The sequence below is a fragment of the Ursus arctos genome, unplaced genomic scaffold (assembly GCF_023065955.2).
Source record: "Ursus arctos isolate Adak ecotype North America unplaced genomic scaffold, UrsArc2.0 scaffold_6, whole genome shotgun sequence".
Lineage (NCBI taxonomy): Eukaryota > Metazoa > Chordata > Mammalia > Carnivora > Ursidae > Ursus > Ursus arctos.
The window spans coordinates 66919500-66943875 of record NW_026623078.1 but is presented as its reverse complement, the minus strand read 5'-3'; the positions used below and the strand labels follow the sequence as shown (position 1 = coordinate 66943875).

At 41.0% G+C, this 24376-nt stretch overlaps 1 long non-coding RNA gene across 6 annotated transcripts in view; it reads right to left on the bottom strand.

Annotated features, from left to right (window-relative positions):
* Positions 1 to 24376, bottom strand: part of LOC113252786 (uncharacterized) — a 197649-nt gene that overhangs the window by 163391 nt on the left and 9882 nt on the right. For 5 of the 6 annotated variants that reach the window (XR_008957795.1, XR_008957794.1, XR_008957800.1 and 2 more), the window contains exon 2: positions 16641 to 16739. This is a non-coding gene — a long non-coding RNA (uncharacterized LOC113252786). Of the gene's footprint in view, positions 1 to 16636; positions 16740 to 24376 lie in introns of all 6 variants that reach the window. The other variant, XR_008957799.1, reaches the window with a different exon arrangement.

Here is a 24376-nt window from a genome sequence, read left to right as displayed (position 1 = left end):
GAACAGAATTTCTTTTTTTTTTTTTAAGATTTTATTTATTTATGTGACAGAGAGAGAGACAGCCAGCGAGAGAGGGAACACAAGAGGGGGAGTGGGAGAGGAAGAAGCAGGCTCCAAGCAGAGGAGCCCGATGCGGGGCTCGATCCCAGAACACTGGGATTACACCTTGAGCCAAAGGCAGATGCTTAACGACTGAGCCACCCAGGCGCCCCTAGAACAGAATTTCTTTCTTCCTCTTAGAAAAAGGGAGCCCAGTCTGTTCCAGTAAATAAATACCAGGCATCAGAAATATATTGGGATAGCAGACAGAGGACAGAGTAAAGCCAAGTAGCTAATGACTAAATCCATCTGATGGATACATAAATCTCTAGTCTCACTGATGGTCCCTAAAGAACATTATTTCTCAGAACCACTTGAGAGTTAGTACTGGCAACTGAGCTATTTCTGCCCCTTGAATCCAACCTAAATCTTTCCTTCTTATTGAACTGGGTTTTTCTACCTGGCTTAAGAAAGCCTTCTATTCCCTGTGCGGGCGCAGTTAGCAGCCTTACAGATCGCTGGCATCCACGATGATGTTTGCCCTGAGTTGTATCAGGAAGAAGTGACCATGTGGTCCTCAGATCACCATGGTAGGCTTTAAACTTTGAAACACACAAAAGCAATTGATTCAGATTACTTGAGGAAAGCGTGTTAGGAGATCTGGTTTCCTTCAGAGAAAATGAGTCACTAATTAGCTGTGTTTCCTTGGACAATTATACCTACATACCTCAGTTTTTCTTATCTGTGAAATGGGGCTGCAAAGCCCCTTCTGACTCAAATACACTCTGACGCAATGGGTCACACACAACATCGTCATATACACCACCATTGGCATAATTAAAAAGTCACAATGCTCTTGACTCAAATGTCTTTTATCCCACTCAAATTTAGCGGCAGGATGACAGAAGGCAAGGAGCTGGGGTAGAGGGGGAGTGACATCAAAAGAAAAAGTTATAGGGATTAAAAGAGCATCTAAGTAAAAAGGGGGTCTTCCAAATAGTCTCCCTACTCAGACACTTTTATTTGGATCATCTAGAACTATTTCTCCGTGCACCAGCTGAACTTCCCCCCTCCTTGGGTTTTAATAATAAACCAGCACATTAATTTTTTAAAACAGGAAATGATAGGGCAAAGACTCCATAAACAGCTGAAATGTTAATCACACAAAGGCTCCCAAAGCAATTTCATTCTGGACTCCTCATGGTTATGCATTACAATAGGAATTTTCATCAGAACACCAGCCCTAGGATGGGCTGCTAGGCAAATGACACCTACCACAGCCTGAACCCCTGGACGGGCTCTTTGAAGGGGCAACCAGGGCAGAATGTTCCAAAAAAGTCATAGGCATAGATGGTGGTGCCAGTGTGGGGGAGGCAACGGGGGGGGGGGGGTACTTAATCCATGTTGAGGATACTAGGTACTCTGCATATATTATCTGAATTAGTTTCAACAACTGACTCCTCATTGAGGGGGTAAGATTATCATGCTCACTTCACAGATGATGAAAATGAAGTTCAGAGGAGGAAGGTAACTTTCCCAAAGTCACACAGTCACATAGCGTATTAGTGTTCCGTTGACATGTCCTTGCTGCATAAAACATCACCACAATCTTGGCAGCTTACAAAACACACCCAACTATATTATCTCGTAGTTCTCATGGGTCAGGAGTCCAGGTATCAGGTTAGCTGGGGCCCCTGCTCAGGTTTCTCCAAGCTGAAATCAAGGTGTGGGCCAGGGCTGTGAGGCTTACCTGAGGTTTGCAGCCCTCATCCAAGCTCACTGTTTATTGGCAGAATTTGTGTCAAGCAGTAGAGGTCACATAGTCCCCTGTGCATATGACTCCACTAGGCAGTTTACAACTTGGCTATTTGCTCCCAGACCAGTCAGGCTCCCCGCCACCCGGCCCCCAGGATTATTTCCCATTTGATTCACTCAAAGTCAACTGGTTAGTGACCAAACAACAGGAATGCTATCCAATCATATTCACAGTTTCCACCCATACTCAAGTGGAGGGGCGGGGAGCTCGGACAGGGTGTGGGACACGGACGGTCACCTTAGAATTCCACCTGCCATGTAAAGCCAGTCAATGTCAGACCTAAGTAAGGCATGACTTCATGTCTGTTCACCACCTAAGCCATGGAGCTACCTACATGCCTGAGCCAGTCTGGGCTGAAGCAGGAGCCTAGACAGATATTCCCAATGGCGGCAACTGGCTCAGAGAATTAGAAAAGACCAGTGAAGCCCCAGCTGGCCTGAGATTCTCAGAGGGAAGGGTGGTGGCAAGATCTAGTGTCTGTTTCCTGGCTAAGTGTCACCTCCGAATGAGATCATTCTGAGATTCCTCAAAAACAAACATTCTCTGTGGTAAAGGCCCGGGATCATCGGGAGGCATCTGACTGCCCTGCCTCAGTGGTGACATTTACTTACAGGTTGGATCCTCCCAAGGCTCTCTTCTTTCTGCTTATTCTTTTTGCCACATTCACAGAGTGTCTGCTAAGAGCCAAGAACTGAGAGTCACTGAGGATACACAGATGAAAAGACAAGGCCCTGCCCCCAAGAGTTTTAGATCTTAAATCGTGGGAAAGGGATGAAAGTAGATAGACATGTGTTCAGGGAAATATATATATGTGTATATATATATATACACACACACAAATGACATGTTAGAGAGGAAGGAGCTGTATCTCCCTGGGAAGGTTCCTGAGAGTTCAATCTGACTCTGAAGAGGAAGAGGTTCTTGAGTGGATTAGATGAGGGGGGGATTGGGTGGGGAGAGCATTGGAGGCAGAGGAAACATCTTCCTTAAAACCCTTCAGGGGCTCCCCATGGACTCTTAAGATAAAATCCAAGGCCCGAATATGACTTAGAAGTTCCTATATGATAGGGATTCTCCTTCTTTTCCAGACAATGCCCCCTCCCCCCTTAATATGTGCAGTCTGGATTCATCACTGGTCTTTCACATATGTGGTTTCCTCTCCTGGAACATTCTTTACCAGCATACGGTTACCACACTTAATTCCCCAACCTATCTTTACACACACACACACACACACACACACACACACACACACGCATGTGCTTCTCCTTTCTAATTACTATTTACTCTTCAGGTCTTGGATTAGACATCACTTCCGCCAGAAAGCCTCCCTCGGTGCCAAAGCTCTGATTTAAAATGCTTACTGTAGGTGCTCCTGTAACAGTGTATGCATTACCAGCATAGCATTTATCACTGTGTCTGGTACCTGTCTCCTTGAGGCTACTGCAAGATATAATACAACCGACTTAAGGGACCAGGTTTATCTTTTCACTCTTCCATCTCCAGGGATTACCGGTTACTTAGTAGGTGATCAAAAACTATTTGTTGGATAAATAGATAAAAGGCACAGAGGCAACCTTGTTCATGGAAGAATATTAAAGGCATCATAGACTAAATGGAAACAAAATTACTCAAATCTTCCATAGCCTAGTGCCTGTACTGGGGTATGTGACAAAGACATTAGCAGAGAATTTATATATGTCTAAATTATATATAATATATGTGTATATATATGTATATATATATATATATCATATATACATATGTACATATCCATATACACACACACATATATATACCATATATATGATAGTACTTTAATGTAGATTAGAAAAAAGAGAGACAGTTCTTTAAAAAATGTTTAGAATTCTGATTTTCTGTTGGAATCATAGTCAAGAAGTCAGAACTGCTTTTCATAGCTGGCCATTCCTAGAATATTATTTTGCTGTGATAACAAATGATCCCCAACATTTCAGTGGCTTAAAATAAAGGTTTATTTCTTACAATGCATGACCATTACTCCAGACTTGGGCTGAGAGAACATCCTCTATCTCTGATCTATCTACGGCCATCGTAGAGAGAAGAGACATCACAAACCTAACATGCTCATCTTGGAAGGGACACATGTGACTTCCATCTGTATTCCATTAAATAAAGCATATTCACATGGCCATTCCCGACTTCAACAGGGCAGAGACCTAAACCTCACACAAGAAGGGGTTCTTCAAGGAAGAAGTGGGAAAGTGAAATATTTTATATACAATAATATAATCCTTCACATCAGGGGTCAGCAGGCTGCAAGCCTCTTCTCTGACATTTGGATTTTTCCCTTTTCATTTGTTGGCAATTAAACTTTACAATACTACCCTGTCTTTGGAGTAAAGAAAACAAGCTAAGATTCTATAGAGAAAGAATGCTCAAGTTGGAACAGTCCGTACAGTTCACATAGTCACAACACTATATATTATGAATGGGAAAACTGGCTCAGAGAAGCTGCTGCCTTCCCCAAGGCAACCCTGCATCATATGTGGGCTAAGACCAAGTCCCAAACCCCTGGTCTCAGGACTTAGGCTCATTCTTCCATTGCCTACATAAGGTAAGTCAATTTACTGTCTATGAATCGGACTCATGGCTTTGCACAGCACAGATCTAGTTCCTGCCCTTGAACCTGATTTATGGTCCTGCTGAGAGGAACACCCCCCCCCCCCCCCCGGTGCAATGAGCTTCAATGGGGCTTTTCTCAAACCAGTTCTCTTCACTTTGTTGAGAGAGGCTGTAATTATGCTCAGTTCTTTGCCTGTTTTATAGCTTGGTACTGCCATAGTAAGAACATCTACAATAAAAACATCTATGGGGCTTTGTTTCCTTCTGTATAAATTCATTGTCTGGAATCTGACAGCCCCATGTCTTGGTGATTTATCAGAATTAGTCCATTTAGGAAGGAGTGCCTTGCTCAACTGAAACCCATTCTCTTTATTTTATCCAAACCCTGGTATTGTCAGGTAGCTTCAACTAAGCTCCTGTATCTATTTTAAAGTAAAAAAACAAAACAAAACAATTCTTCTCCTAAAGCCTCTCTATTCTAATCTTTTTCACACTTCTTGATTGTATAATGAACACTGTTTCTTCCTCATCATTCTCTTTCCCCACTGACATTCCATGTAACTTGACTACATAATCTGGAGGCTACCTTCACTTATGAATTGGTCAAATCTTAGAGGTGGCAGAAAACATAATGAAACAGAGAGCTATTTTTAAAGAGTAAAGTGTGGTATATTTAGACTTTTGTCCTCAGTTCTTAGCATAAGCTTTTCAATACATCATGGATTTTATGTCCTTTAGATTGTCTATATAAAAACAAGGAGCACATACTCCAATGTTCTCAAATCCTTAAGAAAAAAGATATGTGCATATTAATGCAAAATATTAGCATTTTGTTCATTCTCTGATTTTTGAGTCCATTATTTTACTATCTCTTGTTTTCTATTTTTGATACATTTAGGGCTGCACTTTTTTTCTTCTAATACAGTCGCAGTATTGATGTGCCAGGCTTAGTGCTAAGAACTGAGCCAACAGTAGACACGCAGAGGAGTCTCAGGATACGGAGACTGGGGGATTCTAAGAGATGGAATAAATGTTCTGTGTCTGCAGAGAGGTTAAAGAAGGTTTTCTGACAATTTCAGGATTTGGAGTCTAAAAGGTTGTTTTGGGGTCCCATACCTCTAAATTGGATTTTGACTCCCTCTTTTCATTTGCTGGCTCTGGCAAAGGATACACAGAAGTAAGCAGTTTATGTGGCTTACCTTTGAACAGCTCCTAGGAAGGTGATAAGTGAATTCACCTTCTAATGATTTGCTGTTCTGCAATTCTTAACCACACATTCACATATATAACACAGGTGTAGTATTTCCCTGAGGGTTCTCCAACATCAATAAACTAAATGATGCCATGTCAGACAAGCGAAATTCTTCAGAGAAAGCCAGCTTGGTATACAGAGTCCAGATATCGGGAGCACGTCTGATTAGGCAGACCGTGTGCGGACAAGCTGCCCTCTACTTACAATGCCAGAGTGTGGAAAAGCTGAAAAGTTTGGGTGTTTGAATAGGACTATTTCCAGAAGACATTACCAGTGAGTGGACAGATGATGGGACTAGGATGAAGAAGCCATCACTGCGCCCTAAAGATCTAGGAACTCCATTCACCTGGTCCATGATTTCATTTCCACAGCTCAGCTTCCTATCTGGCCGTGGTAACTACACTATGACCCTTTCTCTCTGTGCCTCAAAACAGCTGACATGATATAAAATATATTAACACCACAGTTCTAAACTACGGTATCTTTTACATGTTAATTATTCTCCTATAAATAAAAACAGCACATGTTCACTGTAAAAATGCTGGAAAATAAGAAGAGTATAAAGAAGAAAAATTGCACGATATGCTCTTGCTCAGACAGGAAACTTCTAAAATATTTGGAATATTTCCTTTTAGCCTTTTTTTCTAGGGTGTCCCCATCTGTATCTCCCTATCTACATACCCACAGCCACATAGAGGACCTCCCCATCCAAAACACAGACACAGACACACACACACACACACACACACACACACACACACACACAGGGAGGAAGGCATCCTCCATCACTTACTAGAAAATTATTTAGCCCTTTTGCTTCTTAGTTTTCTTATCTACAAACTGTGGATAAAAATAATGACTGCTTCACACAACTAGTGTAACAATAAAATGAGTGAGTTAGTTTATGTAAATGTTTAAAACCTTGTCTGGCCATAATGGATTCTCAATAAATGTTGGCTACTATTATCTCATTGTATATACAGTAAAGATATCTTACTGGTTCCCATTTTCTAACTTAATACAATACAAACTGTCTCCCCACCTTCACTGCTATAACCCTAGTCTAAGCTAGCATCATCCCTCTCTTGAATTACTGCAATGATCATTTACTTGATGTCCCCAGTAGGACCTACCAGCTAGTCCCCAAAGAGTAGATAGGATCATTTGTCACAAATATAAATCAGACCATATTGCTCTCCTGCTTAAACCCTTCCAACAGTAATTTCCAGTTATAGATAGAACAAAATATAAATTTCTTACTCTATTTATCATTGAGGGATCAGATTTCCAATCATGTCCTAGAACCCTGGTTCATGTAGCCCAACCAAACAGGAATCTGCAGGCAGGTATTCTGGGATGAGAGTAATAGCCACACAGCCCCCTCAAGCACACAGGCACCTTTTATGCTCCAAAATTGTTGGCCCAAAGCTCTCAGGCTCATGGTTGTAAGGCAGCAAAAGTGAAAGTCCTCCTTCCACACACTGATTTCATTGGACATCTTTATTGGCAGGGACGTGCCAAAAAGCCCCTAATCCCTACTTCAGGAGCAAGAGACATCAGGAAAGCCAGTAGTTTAATTATACACATCGATGCTTGACACTAAACTGGTTGCCTCTGCAGGAAAGAAGAGAGGTGGGAAGTTAGGGTAAGCACCCAGCAGTATCTGCCAGCTGGTAGTCTGCAACATCCTTCCTCACGCCTACCTGCCCCACCTCTCCCCCTGACACCATGCCCAGCCACACCAGCCTTAGTCCTTAGTATGCACCAAACCCCTGCCTGCCTCAGGAAAGGTCATTAGCCTTGCTTTCCCTTCTGCCTAGAAGGTTCTGCATAGTGGTTGGCATGTGGCTGGCTCCTTCTCTTCACCAGGCCTTAGTGGAAACGTAATCTCTCCAGGGAGTCTTCCTTGATTCCCTGTGCAAAGTCACCCCTCATCGCCCCCCACCCAACTGACTTCATAGCACTTATCGTTAGTTGAAATTACTCTGTTTATTAATGTATTTGTTTATTGTCTGTCTCTTTGACCAGGACATAAGATGCAAGAGAGCTAGGCCTTCACTCCCGACTGCATCCCCAGTGCTCAGAACAGAGTCCAGAACACAGGAAGTGTTAGATTCGGTGAACAAATGCCAAATGCATTACAATACTTTCTGTTTTCATTAAATGCTATTTAAGAGATTTAACAGCTGTAAAATATTCTACTGGACAAATATAACACTATTAACTACTTCCTACGGTTTGCTACTAGAGTAAACTCAATAATGGTCCCCCAAATGTACACATCATAATCTCTGGAACTGGAAAATGTTACCGGATACGGTGAAACCGACTTTGCAGATGTGAATAAATTAAGGATCTTAATTTTAAGAGATTAAGCTTAAAAAACAGGGATATTACCTTGGATGATCTTCACGGACCTGATGTAATCACCACAGTCCTCATAAAAGGGATGCAGGAGGAGTTAAAGTTGGAGGAGAAGGCAACGTGTGGTCAGAATCAGAGATTGAAATGATGAACTTTGAACATGGAGGGAGGGAGGGGGTCATAAGCCAAAGAATATGGGGGGCCAATAGAGCTGAAAAAGACAAGGAAACAAGATGCCCTTGGAGACCCCACAACGAACCAGCCTTCACACTGCAGAAGCCCCTTTTAAGCAACCAACTTGAACAATGAAAACCCGAGTAAGGCAGAAGGGCCCATGGTGACCCCCTATCCCCTGGCTGAATACAAGCAGGCCCACAGGTGACCCATCTCAAAATATCCATAAGCCCTAGCTGACCCGTGGGCTACTTACACCTGGACACAGGTGCCAAAAAAGGACAACTGCATACATTCGCATACCTTCTCACCTTCCCCCTTTCATGGCAGCCCCCCCACCTTGCGCAGTCTCTCCTTTGCTGTCCTCCCCACTGCTCCCTTGCAATGTATTCAATAAACTTCCATCTTCTTTGTCCCACCTTGAGTGAATTCTTTCACCGCCCATGCCACTGGCCTCCACCCAATCGAGTCACCCCACACACACCTTGACTTTAGCCCAGCAAAAGCAATTGCAGACTTGTGACCTCCAGAACTTTCAGAGAGGTCATGTGTTTTAAAGCAATTTGTAATAGCAGCAATAGGAAACAAATACAGACATTTAGGTGTTTTTTTTTTTTTCTCCCTAAGAGAAAAAAAAGTATTTATTACTGTCATGATGTTGTAAAGAACTTCATTTTACAGGTATTTTAGTCTGCCTTTCCAGTGATTTCATTAGAATAGTTTCCTAGAGGCAGGATTCCAGTAAGCTTGCACCACCATACAACCTGGCCAGCTGTGGCTGGGTAAATGCCTGAGCAACCTGGCTGCTTAGAAGTCTGCTATGTTGAGTATAGCCACAGGGCCTACAAAGAATTAACCCACTCTGCGGAACAATCACACGAACACAAAGAGATTGTTTTCCAGGGGAAACAGGGCCTGTAAAAAGTAAGCAAAAACAAGGGTGCCTTTTTCTTATTTGTCCTTCTTATTAACATTATAAAACAGAAGTGGGGAACAGGAATGAGTTAAAATGTTAGACCAGAAATAGTTCAAACTCAGCTCCAAAGATCCACACACCTTTGATACCTGCCAGATGGGCCTTTGAAGTGTAAAACAGGATCAGTTCCCTCAGGGAAGGCTGACACACAAGTCCCAACCTGTGAATTAATCAGAGAAGCCTCTGGATGTGAACAGACAATGGTGCCCGGTAGGGTGCAGAACAGGGTGTGGTCTGGGTGAAGGCCGCTTCTCCAGGGTGGTGTGCATGACAAAAGAGAGAAATAATTTACTTGGAGGCCAAGTGACAGGTGTGGGGTCCCTCAGGGCAGAGCCCGTCAGTGACCCTCCCTCCCCACAGACAAGGAGCCTGTTGCAAATAATTCAGTATGGAAACGCCGGAAGGATTAACTTTTGTGTTCTCCGAAACTTCCCTGCATTCCACCCCAGAACCTGGCAGTTGAGAGTGTGTTCTGTACACCAGCAGCATTGCCATTGCATGGGAGCTTGTGAAAAATGCAGAGCTCGAGCAGCATCCAGTCGTAGGGAATCAGTCACTGCATCTTAACAGTATTGCCGTGATTCTTAGGCACATTAAAGTTTGAAAACATCAGCCCTAGAGTCTAAGCTGCATAGAAGCCGAGCCTTTGTTGGCTCTGTTCAGCGCTACACTTCTAGTGATGCAAACACTGCCTGGCACTACTTGGAGGGGCTCAATAAATATTTGTTCTGTCAATGCTTAAATAAGTGAATGCACTGAGCCTTAGGTGCTGAAGAGGGATTTGAAAAGAGAAGGGACTGGTGTACTATACTCTTTGTATTCTACACACATACACACACGTGTGTGCACACACACACACATATTAAAGTCGAAGAATATTTTTTTGAACCCATACTTCAGGTGCCTGAGCACAACCGAAACAGAAGTAGCTACAAGGTGAACTTTTTTTCTGGCTGTTGTGAAAGCCAAAATCCAGGAGAGAGGTTAAGGTAAAAGGGCTGGAATAAGCCCGGAGAAGTTACTCTCACAGCTGAAAAGAGGACGTAGGTCTATGGTTCACCCCACTGTCAAAAAGTCACGCTCCGACTTGGGCACAAATGGATCAAGACTCAGAAGGGAAGGGCAGCCCGGGATCCTGAACCAGAAGGGATCTGGGGAGTCTGGCTCTAAACATGGGTACCACAGACTACAGAGACTCTTCCCCTTCCTTGACATAAATGCACTTTATTGACTTCTAAGAATCATTCATATCAGATAGTGGTCATACCACCATGACCCCGATAGCCTGAAGATTTGGGGCATCACATGAGCCTCCCAGATTGCTGAGTGATCCTAGCAAGGGACCTCTGTGACGACTGAGATTTAATTTTCTTTCAGCCTTGTGATGTAAAGACTGAGTCAGACTTCATTTCACATAAAGAAATAAAGAAGTGTGACATTTCCCTTGATCATCATTTCCTTTTAATTTTTTATTATGAACATTTTAAATGGACACACAGCGCCAAAAGGAGAAATATATAATGAACCTTCATTACCTATCATCTAGCCTCAAGAAATATCGATTTATTGTTAAACTTGTTTTATGTGTATCTCCTACCCTCCATTCTGGTTATTTTTATTTAATTTTTAATAGCTATACAGAGGTATAATATTCATAGTATTCACCCACTATAAAGATACAAGTCAATAATTTCTAGTAAAAGTATACACATGCAAATATCACCACAATCTATTTCTAAAACATTTTTATCACCCTAATGACCCCTGGACTCCCTCCTCCCCTCAGACTCCCGTACCTTTTTACAGTCAGTTCCCAGGCCAGCCCCAGCAACTGCTGATCTGCTTTAGTCTCTAGAGATTGCCTCTTCCAGATACTTCAAGCATATAGAGAGAATTACATGATACAGAATATTTATTTCTGGATTCCTTCAGTTAGCATCATGCTCTTTCCTCCATACTGTAGAGTATATAAGTAGTTCCATTCCCTTTATTACTGGAGAGTATTCCAATGTATGATGATAACACATTTTGTTTATGCATTACATGTTGATGGACATTTGGATCTAGTCTGAGGTTTTTGCATTATAGTAATACTATGAACGTTCACTTAAAAATTTTGTGTATTATATTTTTATTTTTCTTGGCTGGATACATAAGTGTGGAACTGCTGAGTCATACAGTGCTTTCTAAGAACCTGAGAACCTGTCATCCAAAGCGGTTGCACCATTTTACCTTCCACCAGCAATGTGTGAAAGTTCCAGTTTCTCCACATCCTCCCCAACACTTATTTTTGTCTCTTTTTTATTATAGCCATTCCAGTGTATTGGAAGTGGTATCTCATTGTGCTTTTAATTTTCATATCCCTAATGTCTAATGATGTTGAGCATCTTTTCATGTACTTGTGAGCCCTTTACATATCTTCTCTAGCAAAAAGTCTATTCAAATACTGCGCCCATGTATTAAGTGGGTTGTCTACCTTATTATTGAGGTGCAATGTACATTTTGGACATAAGTCCTTTATGAAATATATGAATTGCAAAATTTTTCTCAAGCTAGCCTGTGGCTTGTCCTTTCATTAGATTAATGATGTTTTTGGGGGGCGCCTGGGTGGCACAGCGGTTAAGCGTCTGCCTTCGGCTCAGGGCGTGATCCTGACGTTATGGGATCGAGCCCCACATCAGGCTCTTCCGCTATGAGCCTGCTTCTTCCTCTCCCACTCCTCCTGCTTGCGTTCCCTCTCTCGCTGGCTGTCTCTATCTCTGTCAAATAAATAAAATCTTTAAAAAAAAAAAATAATGATGTTTTTTGAGCCCTTATGACCATGGATGGTAACAGGGGCCTCACTTACCTGCAATTAGTTCATTTGACTACTACATATGACTGGGAAACCAATTTCAACCGAAACTTCTCAATCTTTACAAAGCACCAAGATCTGCAACTGGAGAAACCAACTCGAGCCCAGCTTCTGGCTAACAGGATGGCCCAGGACAGGGGCAGCACAGATGCAGCAAAATCCCTCAGGATTCTGACAGCAACTAAGGAGAATTAACATCTTCCTGCTCATGATCATGGAATATTTTTCCATTCATTTAGATCCTCTTTAATTTTTGCCACCACTGTTTTATAATTTTCAGTGTATAAGTCTCACTCTCCTTTTGTTAAATTTATTCCTAAGTATTTTATTCTTCTTGGTGCTATTGTGAATGGAATTGTTTTCTAAATCTCATTTTCAGATCGCTCATTGCCAGTATATAAAATTACAATTGATTTTTATAAGTCGATCTTATATCCTGTGACCTTGATGAACTCACTTATTTCCAGTAGATTTTTCCTGGAGGTCTCCATAGGACTTTATACATACAAGTGTGACTTTGTTGCTGTTGTTGTTGTTTCTTGCATCGTGTGTTTAAGCAATAAAATTCAAAGCAACCTGATTTTAAATTAAACAAATTAGAATGCACTCAAAATTATTCCAGTTATATTATCATGTTGCATATGCCTAAAGGGCAGAGTGAGAGAGGTGTCATTGGGCCGTGCTGGGAATCACAGGTCATCTGCAGCCTCCCTTACCTCTTCTACAGCCTTATGAGATGGTCTTTCAGCTGGGGTTTTTGTCAAAATGTGCATATACCTATAGAGCTGTGTCAGAGGGGGGAAATCATTGAGAATCGCTGCCTTTGCAGGATTGCTTGGCCCAAGACATGTCCTTAAGGAAGATTCTAGGGAGTCAGACGTGGTCCTCAAGAGCAGGAGCAGCATGAGAAAAAACAAACCAGAAGGCAATGTATTTTGACATGTCCATGTGAAAACTATAAAAAGGTAAGAAGAGGCATCTTCCCTACTTCACAGAGGGTATAGATAAAATTGGCAAAATTGGCATTTTGAGTCCTGCACAGAGCATACAATTCAAAGAACTGGATAAAGTTAGTGAAAAAAAGAGGTGTGGCAATGACTAACTTATTGCCATAAAAGTCGTAAAATCCTAATATTGTACTATAATTGAATTACAACATATTATTGATTTAGTGTGTGTAAAGCACTTCGCTCAGAGTTTGGTTAATAGTGAATGTTCCATAGATGGTAGTTGTTCATACTATCACTACTACTTTTGCAACTCAGAGGAGAGGTGTTCCACGACTGTCTACAACGAGTATTTGTAATGCTAAGAGCAGTTCCCTGCTCAATCTGATGGTCATTTCAAAGATAATTATTATGAGACCCTGAAAATAGAAAAGGCAGTTCAGGATAGAGGTGGGCTTCAGAGGTAAAGGTTAATAAAGATGCAAAACACTAAAACCTTGTACTAACTACCCATGGCAATCAAAACTACACACTGCTTTTCCCATATCCACTGCGATAGCCAAGATAGGGAAACAACTCAGTGTCCATCATAGGTGTGGAGATATGCACACACACACACACACACACACACACACACACACACTGGAATATTATTCAGCCAAGTAAAAGAAGAAAATCCTGCCATTTGTGACAACAGTGATGGATGCTGAGGGCATTATGCTTAGTGAAATAAGTCAGAGGAAGACAAACACTGAATGATATCACTTATATATGGAATCTTAAAAAGCTAAACTCATAGAAACAGGGAGTGGAGTGGTCATTATCAGGGGCTGGGAGATAGGGGGAAAGAGAGGAGATTTGGTCAAAGGGTACAAACTTTCAGTTACAAGAAATAAGTTCAGGGGATTTAATGTATAGCATGGCGACTATACTTAATAATGCCGTATTATATTCGTGAAAGTTACCAAGAGGGCAGATCTTAAATGTTCTTACCTCACACACAAAAAATGGTAACTCTGGAATGTGATGGAGGTGTTAGCTAACACTCTGGTAGTAATCATTCTGCAATTTATAAGTGTATGAAATCAACACATTGTACATCAAATTTATACAATGTTACCCATCAATTATAGCTCAATAAAGCTGGAAAAAAAGACTACAGAGTGCTTGTGGAGAGACTAGTGAATAAATACGTGCATCTGTACATGTGAGTGTTTATATTCAGAAAATCTATTTCAAGCTTATCCGTAATCACATTTAATTGCATCTTTAATTTCTAAATTGCCAGATTAAAACACAAGCTCCCTTCTCATTGATACTGAGAAAAAGGAGGCTGTTGTGTGGCCAGCAACTGCAGCCTGAAAGGGCAGGTTCAGAACAGAGTCCTCTCTGCCCCTCCTCTCTCTTCCCTCTCCTTGCCTCTTCTCCTCACCCCTGCTCTAGCTAAGGGCAGAGTCATCTGACCCTGGAGGTTACAAATTCACTGACTGGGAAGAGAGGTTCTTTTGGCTATATCTAGTTCATTTGACTACAACATACATCTCAGAGACCAAGTTCAACCTGATGGGAAGGTTTTCAGACTCTATAAAGCATGGGATCCATATCTGGAGAAACCACCTCTGCCTTGCCCAAGCCCTGGGCTCCAAGTAACTGAAAGTCAAAGCCTGCCTGACAGGATGACCCAGGGCAGGGGCCCCCAGAACGCTCAGGTGGCCAGCCCCTCTCAGGAGAAACAGGCATTGTCGCAGCTTCCTGGTAACGGGGCCGTCCCTGCCATCTCAGCCTCTGCCCCTAAGCAGACAGACAATCCTACAGCCAGCACAGAGAGGCCCAGGATGTTAAAAGAAGCAGGGAGCCAGCACAATGATTTCATCTGTATGATGCCCAGCATGTAGTGGCTGCAACCTTGGGAGACATGGCACTGAATGGAATGAACATTCTAGACTCAACTTTGCCACGTGGCAATGAAGCCATTTCACTTCCTTCTCCGTTTCTGCTTCTGCGCGTTGGAAACATAGTAATTCCTACCTGCAAGGTCGCATCAAGGATAAAAAAGGAGCATATTCTAGAAGACTCACTGTGAGGCCCAAAGTGTCACATGAATAGGAACCAAAAAATGACAGGTTGCCTCTATGGTGCTGTCTACACTTGGCCCAGATATTAATATTTAAGTGGCTAGAAGCAGGGCCGGTTTTCTTACTGACATTCTTCTAAGAAAGGTAATTTTAAGATTATACATATTATTTTAATAGAATTCTATAACATTATTTTCATTTGATTGAAATGAATATGATCATAAACACTTTTTTTTGTTTGTTTGTTTTGGTCCCTGAATGGGTCCCTGTACAAAATGACATTGTTTATCATGGCTCTAATTGGTTCCCTTGTTTCAGCCTGACAGTCTCCCAGATTCATCCTTCACACCACTGCCAGCCTGCTATGGCTCCAAGACAAATCTGAGGTTGACTCCTCTTTTTCCCTAAAGACCCATATCCAATCAGTCAAGTCTTAGGGATTCTGCCTCCTTAATATCTCTCAAATCCATCCATTTCTCTCCATCCCACCTGACAAGCCTCTATTTTAAGTCACTATCATTTCTCATTGGAAACTAATGAAATCGCAGCCCACACGGTCACTCCTAGGGGTCCCTCATGTTGCTCTTTTATCTCCATTCCTTTCTCCATACTGCAGCCAGAAGGATCTTCCTGAAGTGCAAATTTTCTCATGGCACTGCGGCTGGAACCTGTGCACGTTAGCGTCATCAGGATAAAACCCCTAGCTGCCGGACCAGGTGTCCCGGCTCTGCCTTCACACACCTAATTCCTTACCTCCTCATTGCCATCACCTCCTTTGGGAATCCTTCTGCGGACCCCTACGACCGGGCTAAGAGCCCTTGCTCTGCATCTTCAGAGCACTCACCATCTCCTTGAACTTACCTCTTTCCACTGTTACTTATCTATTAGCTGCTATGGTTCATCAGCTAGACTATCAACTCCCCCAGAGCACGAACGGATCCTTGTTCCTGGTATATCCCAATAGCAGGTGTTGCATTCTCACGCAGATTTCTTCCCATCTCCTAGCTCCTGGGGATACTGATAACTCATGGCTCAAAGCCATGTCCTTTGCTGGGCATTGCCCCAGGCTGCAAAAAAACTGCCTTCCCTACAGTTATAGCCCCTCTTCAGGGACACTGGGCCACCAGTGACCCAGGGACATTGGCATGCAAAGGCCTGGCCTCCTTTCCTCTTTGGGACAACTCTATAGGGTTAGCTCCAGCACTCGCAGTAAGACTGGGCGGGGTCTTAGCTGCAACCACATGGAGCACATGCCTCTCTCCCTGCCCCATCCTGTCATCCTCACTTTCGTTCAGGTGTATCTCCCCAGATATTCCCCAGGAAACCATGTGCACACAACTCACAATATTCAGTATATTCCCAGGCAACCCAGTCAAAAATAGTCCTTATATCCAATGTAGTACCTGGCCCAAAATGTAGTTGACGTATGGACTAATAAATGGATAAATGCCTTTTTAATGCCAAGTCTCAGAGAAGAAAATTTGTATCATGTATGTTTCCATTTCTAGAGCCCGGCACAGGGCCTGACTACTTACTTACTTAGACGGTCCTTCAGATGTTCTCTCTTATGACCAAGGGAGCAGTCTTCTGGAGGCATATGGCTCCTTTCTTTATCCATTAGGTCCAAAGTGATAAAAGCTAAAAGCATCAAAGGAATGTAACATTACATTACTCTGCATAATAATGAAATTTACTGCCTTTGAAGGAAGAAAAGGTATATGGCAATTACAAAGCAGTTAGAAAACACTGTTTTTCATTAGGGTTTAGAGGGCCTGTGTTCTTCCCAAGAATTAAAATAACTTAAGGGTGAGCTATGTACTGTTCTAACAGATCTAAAAGGGCTTTTTAAAAAGTGATATCTAGGGGCGCCTGGGTGGCACAGCGGTTAAGTGTCTGCCTTCGGCTCAGGGCGTGATCCCGGCGTTCTGGGATCGAGCCCCACATCAGGCTCCGCCGCTGGGAGCCTGCTTCTTCCATTCCCACTCCCCCTGCTTGTGTTCCCTCTCTCGCTGGCTGTCTCTATCTCTGTCAAATAAATAAAAAAAATCTTTAAAAAAAAAATAAATAAAATAAAAAAATAAAATAAAATAAAAAGTGATATCTTTAGGAAAATCCCCTAATAGACCTGCCTTGAAGGGTACATGCCCAAACTGAATGATGCTGTCAGACTTGAAGCACCAAGACCCCCTTGAGTGGAACCACTTTGCAGCTCTTTGGATTATCAGAAGAAATCACTGATTTGCCAAATAAAAACTCCAGGGTTCTACCCTGAACTCAAGGACTTGTACTTGGGGAAATAATGAGGGAAATCACAATGAGTCCTGGAAGGACCCAACGGATAAGGGTTGGGGTTTTCCAGAATAGAGTTTCAATGGGGAAATCCAGGAGATAAGGCTCTTTAGGATAGAGGGGCAAACCAGGGATAGGGAAGTCAGAATAGAAACTATGGATGTATTTAAAGAGGACCCTTCTAGGAAAGGGTTGACTTCTTAGTCAACACACACACATTTGGACCCTGGGAAAGTTATATTTAGTACTTGGCTCTATTTTTTCTTCTTTCTTCTTTTTCTTTTTTTTTTTTTTAAAGATTTTATTTATTTATTCGACAGAGATAGAGACAGCCAGTGAGAGAAGGAACACAAGCAGGGGGAATAGGAGAGGAAGAAGCAGGCTCATAGCGGAGGAGCCTGATGTGGGGCTCAATCCCAGAATGCCGGGATCACGCCCTGAGCTGAAGGCAGACGCTTAACCGCTGTGCCACCCAGGCGCCCCTTCTTTTTTCTTTTTAATAGACTTTACTTTTTTAGAGCAGTTTCAGGTTTACAGCAAAATCGAGCAGAGGGTACAGAGAATCCCCATATACCTCCTGTCCCCACACATGCACAGCCTCATTAGCAACATCCCCCACCAGAGTGTGCATTTGTTATGACTGATGAACCTACCTTGACACCTTATTACCACCCAAAGTCCATAGTTTACATTGGGTTCATTCTTGGTGTTGTATATTCTATGGGTTTGAACAAATGTATAATAACATTTATCTTCCATTAGAGTATCATACAGGGTACTTTCTACACCCTAAAAACTTCGGTGGATCAATTCCTTTTTGGAATTACCCAGTCCTTCAGGAAAGGTTATGCATATTTATACATGTATACACACATCTTGATATTCTCAAGTAGTGATTCAAGACAGTTTATGACAAGAAACCTGTACTTGCCCACAACAAACCCAAGAGAGGAAGTTTCTTGGATTACATTAACTCTCCCTCAGAAAGATTCACATTACACATCAGCATATCAAATTCTTCAGGAAATTCCATTAGTAAAGAAAACTTCCTAACTTCTTTTAAGACCGAATTCTCCAAAAACTATCTATTGATACCTGCTAAATCCGTGGCACCCACATGAGGACTGCTACAGAGCCAATTCATGGATTTTATTTTAACAATAGTGTGGTATAAGCAAAAGGGATATTCTTGGAGAGTTATGTGATCAGGGGATGTAAGAATGACTGGAGATGTTGGCCCTGTTAAGACCATGTGACAGTGTTTCCATCCCAGTCTTACCTGGTGTAGAACGAAGACAGTGGCTAAGGGACAGGAAAGGGAGTGTCAAGAGCATCATTGTTGAGGACGAATTGACCAGACCTGTTCGCTAATTTCTATGAGAAGCAGGGAGAAGGAGGACTCCTGTAATCACAAAATGTTAGTGCAGGAAATGACCTTTATCTACTTGTACTCAGCCTTAGGACCTCCAAACACCCAAGTTTCAAGGAGAAACCTAAAGTACGGAACAGAAGAAAGGAGAGGCTGTGGGTGTGTTTTATAAAATAGTGGAGGAAGGAAGAGTGTGGGCGAGGAATTCCCATGCTTTCCATTGTGAAAGTTTGGCTGGGAATTTTTTGAACATTCCAGATCTGAGAGAAGTGCCTCAACATACAGACCTCATGATTCAAGTATTACTTTTCTCCCACTCTCAAAATATTTCAGGATAATAGGTTTCAGAGGCAGGAATATTTCACATAAATAATTTTAGGGGCCTTGATTTATGACAACAAATACAGCTCATTTTAAATTAGCATAATCATTATTTAAGATGGCTGCCGCACACCAAGCACAGCGCTAAGTTCTAGAGAGATGGAGTGGAACAACGTTCTTTTAAAGCCTTCAAATACTAACTGTGTGAATTTTTTGTTTGCTTTGTGTCAGGTGTTGTGCTAAGTGGCTCTGTTCCCTTCACCTTTCTGTATATTCTGTTTTTTTCTTCTTTTTTTGTTGTTATTTTGTTAAAATCTTTTTAAATTTTCATCTTTATAGTTACATTCTATCTTTTCAATGTATTTAATTTTATTTTTACATATATAAGTTTTTCTTTCTTTACAATTTTGAGATGCAGTTTCTTCTAACAAACTGACCAAAATGCACCCAGGATATAGTGTATTGCTCTACATTGTTCACCTGCCTGTTTATGTTCCTTCTTTTTGCTTCTCTCTCTCTTTTTTTTGTCTTTTAATTTTCATTTTTATAGTTACATTCTATTCTTCATTGTATTTAATTTTATTTGTGTACATATATAAGTTTTTCTTTCTTTACAATTTTGGGATCTAGTTTTCTAACAAGCACAGCAAAATACACAGAGAATTCAGTGTATTGCTCTATTCTGTTCACCTGTCTGATTATATTCTTTTTCTTTTTAATTTTTTTTTTTCCGATTTGGGTCTCTTCTGATTTGTTTAGTACATATTTCTCTGGGGTCGTTGTTGCCATTTTAGTATTTTGTCTCTTGTTTACCTGTTCTTCTCTGGACAGAAGGATAAGACAAAAAAAACTCACCTCAAAAAAGAGAACAAGAGGAAGTACTGACTGCCAGGGACCTAATCGGTATGGACATAAGTGAGATGTTGGAAATAGAGTTCAGAGTAGCAATTATAAAGATACTAGGTGGGCTTGAAAAGCACAGAAGACACTAGAGGAGCTCTTTCTGGAGAAATAAAAGAACTAAAATCTAATTAAGTCAAAATAAAAAAGGCTATTAATGAGATGCAATAAAAAATGGAGGCGTTAACTGCTAGGACAAATAAGGCAGAAGAGAGAATTAGTGATATAGAAGACAATATGATGGAGAATAAAGAAACTGGAAAAAAAAGAGATAAACAACTCCTGGATCATGAGGGGAGAATTCTAGAGATAAATGATACCATAAAGTGAAACAATATTAGAATAATTGGGATCCCAGAAGAAGAGGAAAGAGAAGGGAGGCAGAAGGTATATTAGAGCAAATTATACTGGAGAACCTTCCTAATCTGGGGAAGGAAACAGGCATCCAAGTCCAGGAGGGACAGAGAATACGCCCTCAAAATCAATAAAAATAGGTCAACACCCTGACATATAATAGTGAAACTTGCAAATCTCAGAGACAAAGAGGAAATCCTGAAAGCAGCGTGGGACGAGAGGTCCATAACCCACAAGGGTAAAAACATTAGACTGTCAGCAAACCTATCCACAGAGACCTGACAAGTCAGAAAGGACTGGCATGATATATTCAGGGTGTTAAATGAGAAAAAATATGCAGCCAAGAATACTTTATCTAGCTAGGATGTCATTCAAAATAGAAGGAGAGATAGAAAGCTTTCAGGACAAACAGAAACTAAAAGAATTTGTGATCACCAAACCAACCCTACAAGAACTATTAAAAAGGATCCTTTAAACAAAGAGAGAGCCCAAAAGTAATATAGACCAGACAGGAATGGAGACAATATACAGAAACAGTGACTTTACAGGTAATACAATGGCACTAAATTCATATCTTTCAATAGTTACTCTGAATGTAAATGGGCTAAATGCCCCAATCAATGACACAGGGTATCAGCTTGGGTAAAAAAGCAAGACCTATCGATATGCTGTCTGCAAGAGACTCATTTTAGACCCAAAGACACCTCCAGATTGAAAGTGAGGGGGGTAGGAAGACATTTATCATGTTAATGGACACCAAAAGAAAGCTGGGGTGACAATCATATCAGACAAATTCGATTTTAAACCAAAGACTGTAATAAGAGATGAGGAAGGACACTATATCATAATTAAAGAGTCGATCCAACAAGAAGATCTAACAATTGTAAATATTTATGCCTTAACATGGGAGCAGCCAATTATATAAGCCAATTAATTACAAAATCAAGGAAACACATCAATAATAATACAATAATAGTAGGGAACTTTAACACCTCCCCCCCTTACCACAATGGAAGGATCATCTAAGAAGAACAACAAGGAAATAAGGTCTTTGAATGACACACTGGACCAGATGGACTTCACAGATACATACACAGCATTCCATCCTAAAGCAGCAGAATACACATTCTTCCTGCACATGCAGTGCACATGGAACACTCTCCAGAATACATCACTTACTCAGTCACAAATCAGGTATCAACTGGTACCAAAAGACTGGGAGAATTCCCTGTATATTTTCAGACCACAGTGCTTTGAAACTGGAACTCAATCACAACAGGAAATTTGGAAAGAACTCAAACACAGGGAGGCTAAAGAGCATCCTATTAAAGAATGAATGGGTCAACCAGGAAATTAAAGAAGACTTTAAAAAATTCATGGAAACAAATAAAAATGAAAGCACAACTGTTCAAAGCCATACAGTAAAGGCAGTCCTAAAAGGGAAGTATATAGCAATACAAGCCTTTCTCAAGAAACAAGAAAGGTCTCAAATACATATCTAAACTTCTAAACCAAAAGAACAGTAAAACAGATCAACAAAACTAAGAGCTGGTTCTTTGAAAGAATCAATAAGATTTATAAACCCCTGGCTGGACTTATCAAAAAGAAAAGAGAAAGGATCCAAATAAATAAAATCATGAATGAAAGAGGAGAGCCCACAAATAACATGGAAGAAATACAAACAATTTTAAGAACATATTATGAGCAAGTATATGCCAACAAATTAGGCAATATGGAAGTAATGGATGCATTCCTAGAGATGCATAACTGCCAAAATTGAAACAGGAAGAAAGAGAAAACCTGAACAGACCCATAACCAGCAAGGAAATTGAAGCAGTAATCAAAAATCCCCCAGAAAACAAGAGTCCAGGGCCAGAGGGCTTCCCCGGGGAATTCTACAAAACACTTAAAGAAGAATTAATACCTATTCTTCTGAAGTTGTTTCAAAAAATCGAAATGGAAGGAAAACTTCCAAACTCTTTCTATGAGGCCAGCATTACCTTGATCCCCAAACCAGACAAAGACCCCACCAAAAAGGAGAATTACAGACAACCAATATCTTTGATGCATGTGGATATAAAAATTCTACCAAAATACTAGCCAATAGGATCCAACAGTACATTAACAAGATTATTCACCATGACCAAGTGGGATTTATTCCTGGGCTGCAAAAGTGATTCAATATCTGAAATCAATCAATGTGATACACTACATTAATAAATGAAAGGACAAGACCCATATGATCCTCTCAATAGATGCAGAAAACACATTTGACAAAGTACAGCATCCTTTCTTGATTAAAACTCTTCACAGTGTAAGAATAGAGGGAACATACATCAATATCATAAAAGTCATATATAAAAAGCCCACAGCAAATATCATTCTCAATGGTGAAAAACTTAGAGCTTTTCCCCTAAGGTCAGGAACATGGCAGGGAGTTGGGGGCAGCAGTCACGACTGCTGTTCAACATAGTATTAGAAGTCCTAGCCTCAGCAATCAGACAACAAAAAGAAATAAAAGACATCCAAATCGGCAAAGAAGACGTCAAACTCTCACTCTTTGCAGATGACATGATACTCTGTGGAAAACCCAAAAGACTTCACTCCAAAATTGTTAGAACTCATACAGGAACCCAGCACAGTGGCAGGATATAAAGTCAATGCATAGAAATCAGTTGCATTTCTATACACTAACAATGAGACAGAAAAAAGAGAAATTAAGGAGTCAATCCCATCTACAATTGTACCGAAAATCATAAGATACTTAGGAATAAATCTAACCAAAGAGGCAAAAGATCTGTACTCAGAAAACTTAGAACACTCATGAAAGAAATTGAGGAAGACACAAGGAAATGGAAAAATTTTCCATGCTAATGGATTGGAAGAACAAATATTGTTAAAATGTCTATGCTACCTAGAGCAATCTATATATTCAATGCAATCGCTATCAAAATACTATCAACATTTTTCACAGATCTGGAACAAATTATCCTAAAATTTGTATGGAACCAAAAAAGACCCTGAATAGCCAAAGGAACACTAAAAAAGAAAACCAAAACTGGTAGCATCACAGTCCCTGACTTCAAGCTGTATTACAAAGCTGTAATCATCAAGGCAGTATGGTACTGGCCCAAAAACAGACACATAGATCAATGAAACAGAATAGAGAACCCAGAAATGGACCCTCAACTCTATAGTCAACTAATCTTTGACAAAGCACAAAAGAATATCCAATGGAAAAAATATAGTCACTTCAACAAATGGTATTGGGTTAACTGGATAGCCACATGCAGAAGAATGAAACTGGACCATTTCCTTACACCATACACAAAAATAGATTCAAAACAGATAAAAGACCTAAAAGTGAGACAGGAATCCATCAAAATCCTAGAGGAGAACACAGGCAGCATCCTTTGTGATCTTGGCCACAGCAACTTCTTGCTAGACACGTCTCTAAAGGCAATGGAAACATAGGCAAAACTGAACTAATGGGATTTCATCAAGATAAAAAGCTTTTGCACAGCAAAGGAAACAGTCAACAAAACCAAAAGACAATTGGCAGAATGGGAGAAGATATTTTCAAATGACATATCAGATAAAGGGACAATATCCAAAATCTATAAAGAACTTATCAAACTCAACAGCCAAAGAACAAATAATCCAATCAAGAAATGGGCAGAAGACAAGAACAGACATTTCTCCAAAGAAGACATCCAAATGGCCAACAGACACATGAAAAAATGCTCAACATCCCTCAGCATCGGGGAAATACAAATCAAAACCACAATGAGATACCACCTCACATCAGTCAGAATGGCTAAAATTAACAAGTCAGGGAAGGACAGGTATTGGTAAGGATGAGAACAAAGGATAACCCTAATACACTGCTGGTGGGAATGCAAAGTTGGTGCAGCCACTCTGGAAAACAGTATGGAGCTTCCTCAAAAAGTAGAAAATAGAGCTACCTATGACCCAGCAATTGCACTAATGGGTATTTACCCCAAAGATACAAATGTAGTAATCCAAAGGGGCACCTGCACCC